Raw genomic sequence first — 7,698 nt, forward strand, 5'->3', positions numbered from 1 at the left:
AACAAAGTTGGAGGACTCGCGCTTCCCCTGTTCAAAATTTGCTACAGAGTAGCAATAATCAAGCCAGTGTGGTCCAGCATTATAATAGACACATAGATGAATGGAACAGAATTGAGAGTCCAGATATAAACCCACTTATTTATGGTCAAATAATTTTCAACAAGGTGCTGACACTATTCAATGGGAAAGAGAGCTTCTTTCAACAAATAGTTCTGGAACAATAGTACCCACATGCAAAAGAATGAGATTGGACCCTAATCTCACATCATTACAAAAATTAACTTCAATAAATCAAAGACCTAAAGTGGTTTGGGCGTTTGTTTGTATGTTTGTGGTTCAGTTAGGTGTTTTTTTTTTTTTTAAACTTTATTTTATTTATTTATTTACTGGAGCAACTAAGATATCCTTTATTTTTTAATTTTTTTATTATTTGCTTCAGGGATACAGGTCTGTGAATCATCAGTCTTACACAATTCACAGCATTCACCATAGTACAAACCCTCCCCAATATCCATAACCCAGCCACCCTAACCCTCCCCTTCCCAACTCCACAGCAACCCTGTTTGTTTCCTGAGATTAAGAATATCTTATGGTTTGTCTCCCTCCCAATATCATCTTGTTTCATTCCCCCCCCCACCTGCCATGACCCCTGCCCTGCCTCTCAAATTCCTCATATCTTTGAGATCACATGATAATTGTCTTTCTCTGATTGACTTATTTCACTTAGCATAATACCCTTTAGTTCCATCCATGTCATTGCAAATGGCAAGACTTCAGGGTTTTCCACAGCTTCATAGTATCCCATTGTGTATATATGCCACATCTTTATCCATTCATCTGTTGATGGGCATCTAGATTCTTTCCATAGTTTGGCTATTGTGGACATTGCTATTATAAACATTTGGGTGCACGTGCCCCTTCAGATCACTACATTTGTATCTTTAGGGTAAATACCCAGTAGTGCAATTCCTGGGTCATAGGGTAGTTCTACTTTCAACATTTTGAGGATCCTCCATACTGTTTTCCAGAGTGGCTACACCAGCTTGCATTCCCACCAACAGTCTAGGAAGGTTCCCCTTTCTCTGCATCCTTGCCAACATCTGTCATTTCCTGACTTACTAATTTTAGCCATTTTGGCTGCTGTGAAGTGGTATCTCATTGTGGTTCTGATTTGTATTTCCCTGATGCTGAGTGACGTTGAGCACTTTTTCATGTGTCTATTGGCCATTTGGATGTCTTCCTTGCAGAAATGTCTGTTCAGGTCTCCTGCCCTTTTCTTGATTGGATTATTTGTTCTTTGGGTGTTGAGTTTGATAAGTTCTTTACAGATTTTGGATACCAGCCTTTTATCTGATATGTCATTTGTAAATATCTTCTCCCATTCTGTCAGCTGTCTTTTGGTGTTGTTGACTGTTTCCTTTGCTGTGCAAAAGCTTTGATCTTGATGAAGTCCCAATAGTTCATTTTTGCCCTTGCTTCCCTTGCCTTTGGCAATGTTTCTAAGAAGAAGTTGCTGAGGCTGAGGTTGAAGAGGTCATTGCCTATGTTCTCCTCAAGGATTTTGATGGATTCCTTTCTCACATTGAGGTCTTTCATTCATTTTGAGTCTATTTTGTGTGTGGTATAAGGAAATGGTCCATAAAACTTTATTTTATTTAAATCCAATTAATTAACATGCAGTGTATTATTAGTTTCAGAAGTAGACTTCAGTGATTCACCACTTATATATAATACCCAGGGCTCATTATATCATGTGACCTCCTTAATGCCCCATTTACCCCATCTCCCCAACCCCCTCCCCTCCAGCAACCCTGTTTGTTTCCTATGATTAAGAGTTTTTTTATGGTTTGTCTCCCTCCCTGATTTCATCTTGTTTTTTTTTTCCCTCCCTTCCCCTATGTGCCTCTGTTTTGTTTCTTAAATTCCACATGAGTGAGATCATATGATAATTGTCTTTCTCTGATTGACTTGTTTCACTTAGCATAATGTCCTCTAGTTCCATCCACGTCAAAGACCTAAAATGTAAGAGGTGGGGTGCATGGTTGTCTCAGTTGGTAGAGCATGTGACTCTTGATCTCAGGTTTTAAAATTTGAGACCCTTGTTGGGGGTAGAGATTACATAAGGATAAAATCTTTAGGGGCACCTGGGTGGCTCAGTGGGTTAGGCCTCTGCCTTCAGCTCAGGTTGTGATCTCAAGGTCCTGGGATGGAGCCCCGCATCTGGCTCTCTGCTCTTCGGGGAGCCTGCTTCCCCCTCTCTCTCTGCCTGCCTCTCTGCCTACTTGTGATTTCTCTGTCTGTCAAATAAATAAATAAAATATTTTTAAAAAAAAGAATAAAATCTTTAAAAAATGTAAGAGACAAAACTATAAAATTCTTAAAAGGTAACATAGGAGTAAATCTTTGTGACTTTTGACTTGCCAGTTCTTAGATATGATACCAAAACCCTGAGTAACAAAAGCAGCAAAGAGAAGAAATAGATCAATTGGCGTTTATCAAAATTTAAAACTTTTGAGCCTTGAGGGATATTATCAGGAAAATGAAAAAACTCACAGAATGGAGAAAATATTTATAAATCATTTATGTGATTAAAAAAAACTTGCATCTAGGGGCGCCAGGGTGGCTCAGTGTGTTAAGCCTCTGCCTATGGCTCAGGTCATGATCTCAGGGTCTTCGGATCAGGCCCTGAATCGGGCTCTCTGCTCAGCAGGGAGCCTGCTTCCCCCCTCTCTCTGCCTGCCTCACTCTGCCTAATTATGATCTCTCTCTCTGTGTCAAATAAATAATTTTAAAAATCCTTAGATCTAGAACATGTAAAGAACTTTTACAAGTCAATACTAAAAAGACTAACCCAACTCATAACTTAAAATGGGCAAATGATATGAATATACGTTTTTCCAAAGAAAACAGACAGATGGCCAATAAGCTCATGAAAAGACACTCAACATCATTAGTCACCAAGGAAATGCAAATCTACACTAGGATGAGATACCACTTCATATCCAGTAGGATGGTTAGAATAAAAAAGTCAGATAACAATGTGGAGAATTTAAAACACTGCATGTACTGCTGGCTGGAACAGAAAATGGCAAAAATGGCAAAATGGCACTTTGCTTTTTTTGTTTTTGTTTGGGTTTATTTTGTTTTGTTTTGTTTTTGAGGGGGTGCACAATCACTTTGGACAACAGTCTGGGGGTTCCCCTGTGCCCTGCACCAGGAAAACATTAAAACTCAGACAAAATCCCAAGCCTCGGAGGTCGATCTAGACAAATCCTGATTGTGAAATCAGCTTAAGGTAAAGAAAGTCCAAAGATAATTAGAGAGCTGTAATTAGCTGTTCAGTTAGTCACAGAAAATAATAAAGGTCCAGGGAGGTTTGAAACATCTACTCCCCTCTGGTCCTTAAGCTAGATGCTCAATGTAGCTCATTCCAGCTGCATTTCTTTCTTTCTTTCTTTTTTTTTTTTTCTAAAGGACCCTGAGATTACAACCTGAGCAGAAGGCAGAGGCCTAACCCACTGAGCCACCCAGGCGCCCCCCAGCTGCATTTCTTATGCTCCCTTTTAAACCTCTTCAAAGCAGTCTGGAGCGACTGCCTGACAGAGGAACTCAATGAGAAAAACATTTGTATGATAAGCATGTGTATGTACGTTACACAGCCCTGAGTTCTGACAAAGCTCACCTTTGATGAACTTGTCTTTATATAGCTTCTATATTCCTAACATAGAGAACAGATAAACAGAAGGGAACATGCTTTGATGAAATGCGGAAGAAATGGAGAAATACGGTGGTTTCACTCTTGGCAGAGAAAAGACCAAAGACAAGAAATGCAGCACTAGATACATACAGGGTTTTCAGCTTCCCCTAAGTGGCCTCAGGTGATCTCTGAAAATGGTTTGCCAGTCACTTGACCCAGAAAACCCTACAAAATCATGCAAATCAAGAGGTTCAAATCTTCGTGCTCACTTTAAGAACCCACATGAAACTGCCCAGGCCATCAAGGGCATGCATATCTGAGAAGCCACCAGGTATCTGAAAGATGTCACTTTGCAGAAGCCACGTGTGCCATTCCATTGCTATAGTGGTGGACCTGGCAGGTGTGTCTGGGCCAAACAGTGGGACTGGGCACAGGCTTGGAAGGCTCAAAAGTAGTGCTGGATTTTTACCACGTGTGCTTAAAAATGCATAGCGTAATGCTGAACTTAAGGATTTAGAGGTAGATTCTCTAGTCACTGAGCACATCCAAGTGCACAAAGCCCCAAAGTTGCAGCGTAGAACTTATGGGGCTCCTGGTCAAACGAACCCAGCCATGAGCTCTCCCTGCCATGCTGAGATGATGATCCTTACTGAAAAAGAGAAGGTTTTTCCCAAACCAGAAGAGGAGCTCACCCAGAAGAAAAAGATATTTTAGAAGAAACTAAAGAAACAAAAGCTTGTGGCCTGGGAGTCGATTCTGCACAAAATAAATACAGAAAGTACAGGGTTTGCGAAAGCTGAAGTGAGAGCTGGAAGGCTTTCGAAAGCGCGGCTCTCATTTAAATCTGGCTCCTCTGAGACGTGGTGTGATGAGCACCACGACTTGCACATTCAAAATCTCCTTCAACCCTCTTCCAGCAGCTTTTCCGTATTGCAGGGACTACAAGCCTTTTTTTTTTTTTCTTTTTCAAAAAAGGTTTATTTATCTATTCATTTTCTTTGAGAGAGAGAGAGATGTGCAAGCTGGAGGAGGGATTGAGGGAGGGAGAGTCTCGTGCCGACTTCATGCTGAGTGTGGAGCCCCACTCTGGGCTGGATCTCATGACGTGGAGATCGTGACCTGAGCCAAAACCAAGAGTCAGACACTTAACCAACGGAGTCACCCAGGAGCCCTAGACTACAAATTTAAGGATTTTTCCCAGCCTCCCCGAAAGCTAGGTTCTGGATGTGATCTAAGTCTGGCTGATCTCTCACGTTGGTGCAAGCCTTGAATCTGTAAGCAGGGTACTTGGGGACAGGGGCAGGTCACGTGACACCCAATTTCCTGATGTATGTGGTCTCAAGCCAGCAGCTGTGACAGCTGCTTCCAGTTTCACAGGCACATCTTTTTTTTTTTTTTTTTTAAAGATTTTATTTATTTATTTGACAGAGATCACAACTAGGCAGAAAGGCAGGCAGAGAGAGTGAGAGGGGGGAAGCAGGCTCCCTGCTGAGCAGAGAGCCCAATGTCGGGCTCGATCCCAGGACCCTGAGATCATGACCTGAGCCAAAGGCAGAGGCTTAACCCACTGAGCCACCCAGGTGCCCCACAGGCAGCATCCTTAATGTCACCCCGGCAGCAGTGTTCTTGCTGGGCCATTTCCGTGAGGGTGGCTCTAGGTTCTTCCTGGAAACATAGTGTAGAACCCATTTCTCCATGATTCCGTAAGCCATTTAATACCTGTAATAAATGCCTTTCTACCAAGCTAGCCAGAGCTGATCCTAGATCAGGCTGAATATCTCCAATGGCAGGAGGCGATGATAACTTCTGAAGGAGTGGGAGACACCACTGGGAAAACTTAAGACAGGAGGACCTGCTCAATCTTTCAACTTGGTTCAGTGCCTCCCAACAAGAAGGAGCTCAGTGCCCACTCCACACGGGCTGCTGGGGTAAAGAGAAGGATTATAGAAGGGTGATGCATGACCGCTGTTTGTTTAAAGAAAACCCAAATAAATTTAGAACAACTTATTGAGGTCTTTAATGAAGCCCAGAAGGCCCATCCAGTGTGGCTTCTCTGTGTTTCACAAGCCCGGTAGACAATTCCCCTACTTTTTCTTGTCCAGCCATGCTGGCCTTTCCTTTTTTGGATTGACTATGCCCTTCTCTGTTCCCAGCCTGGAACATTCTTTAACTGATGACTCCTACGTGTTCTCAAGTCAATCCTCCCATCAAATCTCAGACTTTGGGTTGTTCATGTTATGTGCTCTCTTGACATGTTCTATCTCTCTTCGTAATGAGTCACAGCCAGAATTAAATACTGATTTATGGAAGTTAAAAATAGAGGTCTGCCCTGCAGACAAAGTTCAGGAGAGCAGAGTCTGCCTTATGGGCTAGCATATTCCTGACGTCTCACAGGGCTTGGTGCGTGGCTGGTATTCAGTAAGTGTAGTTTGAGTCAAGGCGCTCCATCTTCCTGGTTCAGTTTTGTTGCATCTCTGAATACGTGCCCCCAGATTGTGGCAGCAAGGGAAGATAGCCTGCAGAATCGGCCACAGGTTCCTAAATACTTCTGCGTGGGAGTGACCTGCTTCCCTTCCTACTAACATTTTATTGGCCAAAGCAAGTCACGAGGTCATCTACATTCAAAAGGGTGATCAGGAATGGGAGAAGGACTGGAAATTTTGACCTCTTGCAGCTCCCCACCTGAGAGGCTAACCTAAACATTAAGGTTGGGATGGGGGAAGTACTGATTAATCTATAAGTAGTGGCTTGAGTTTTACTTCCTAAAGCAAGCACATTGCATTCTTTGTTCTAAGGCACATTTTTCCCCTTTCAGTTTTATTGTTAGGTTCTCTCCTGGCTAATGAGCATTCATATCTTGGCAGTCCTAAGCTCAGGGCTTTACCAGAAATGTCCCTGTGAAAATGAACTTTAGGTCAATAGCAGAATTTGCTTACCCAAGCTGGCTCATCATCTATTCATTGCCTTAATGAGGACAAGCAGATTTAGTCCCTTTGTTACACATGAACCATGGGTGTACTGTTGCTTTCATTCATTTGTTTTGAAATTAGCTGTTCTTGGGTCTTTGCAGAATGGTGACTGCAGATTGCATCAACAATCAACCACACATTTATTGAACATCTGTTACCTATAATTCCTTTACTAGGTATTGAGAGGTAAAAATACAATTTATGGCACTTGTCCTCAAGGAACTAACTCCAGCTGGGAAAACAAGATGTATCCCACCCCCACCCAAATATCACCTAAACTCATGACCATGTAAATTTAAACACAGACTCAGTGGTGGGGCAATAAAAAGGATTTCAGAGGCAAGAAAATTCTACATAGTGTTGTATAGTTAGGGTCTCTGGGGGTATGTGGAAGGTGATCTGTGCCTGGGGGGTGGTAGATCTCAGCAAGTAAAATATGGGTCTCCCCCTGCCCAACCCCAGGCCTAGGCTGCCTTAGAGAGAGCTTGAGAGAGCAGAGAGAGGAGCATGATCAACAAGTGATAGGGAGGGAACATTTACCATCCATGGTTGGAGAGAGGAGGCTGTCAAAGCAGCAGGGAGAAATATTGAAAGCAGGGGACTTAGCCCAGTGGGGACCTCCAGTTGGTCCAGACATCTCAGTCTGAGGTTGGGTTGTCCTCGGGTCATAATTGCAAGTGAGAATCCAGAAATTCTAGGTCATCTAGGAAACCCAGGATTGGGATTAACATCCAAATACCATGTCATGTCAAACATCTTTGTGTTGTGTCTGACATCCTCTCAGCCCACGGTTGCCCTGCCCATTATTGCAACAAGCAGGCCTGTGTAGGCCTAACCTGACAACATGCCTAGGCTGAACCCAAGGACTCTTCCCGGCTCTGGAGCTCTGCCGCCATTTTGAAAGATGCTGAGGAAGCTGCCCAGACATTCTTCTGTGGCCACAAGTCTCAAGTACCAGGGACTTAACACCCCTGGGGCAAACCTTAGCCAAGAAGGCACTTGTGAGGGGCATGCACCAGATACATGCTCCCC

General features: G+C 43.1%; 1 pseudogene; it reads left to right on the forward strand.

Annotated features, from left to right (window-relative positions):
• The first annotated feature begins 3,891 nt into the window (after positions 1 to 3,891).
• Positions 3,892 to 6,279, forward strand: LOC106006197 (annotated as a pseudogene).
• Positions 6,280 to 7,698: the final 1,419 nt, after the last annotated feature.

Source organism: Mustela putorius, unplaced genomic scaffold (genome assembly GCF_011764305.1).
Source record: "Mustela putorius furo isolate JIRA1106 unplaced genomic scaffold, ASM1176430v1.1 tig00003834_pilon_pilon_pilon, whole genome shotgun sequence".
Lineage (NCBI taxonomy): Eukaryota > Metazoa > Chordata > Mammalia > Carnivora > Mustelidae > Mustela > Mustela putorius.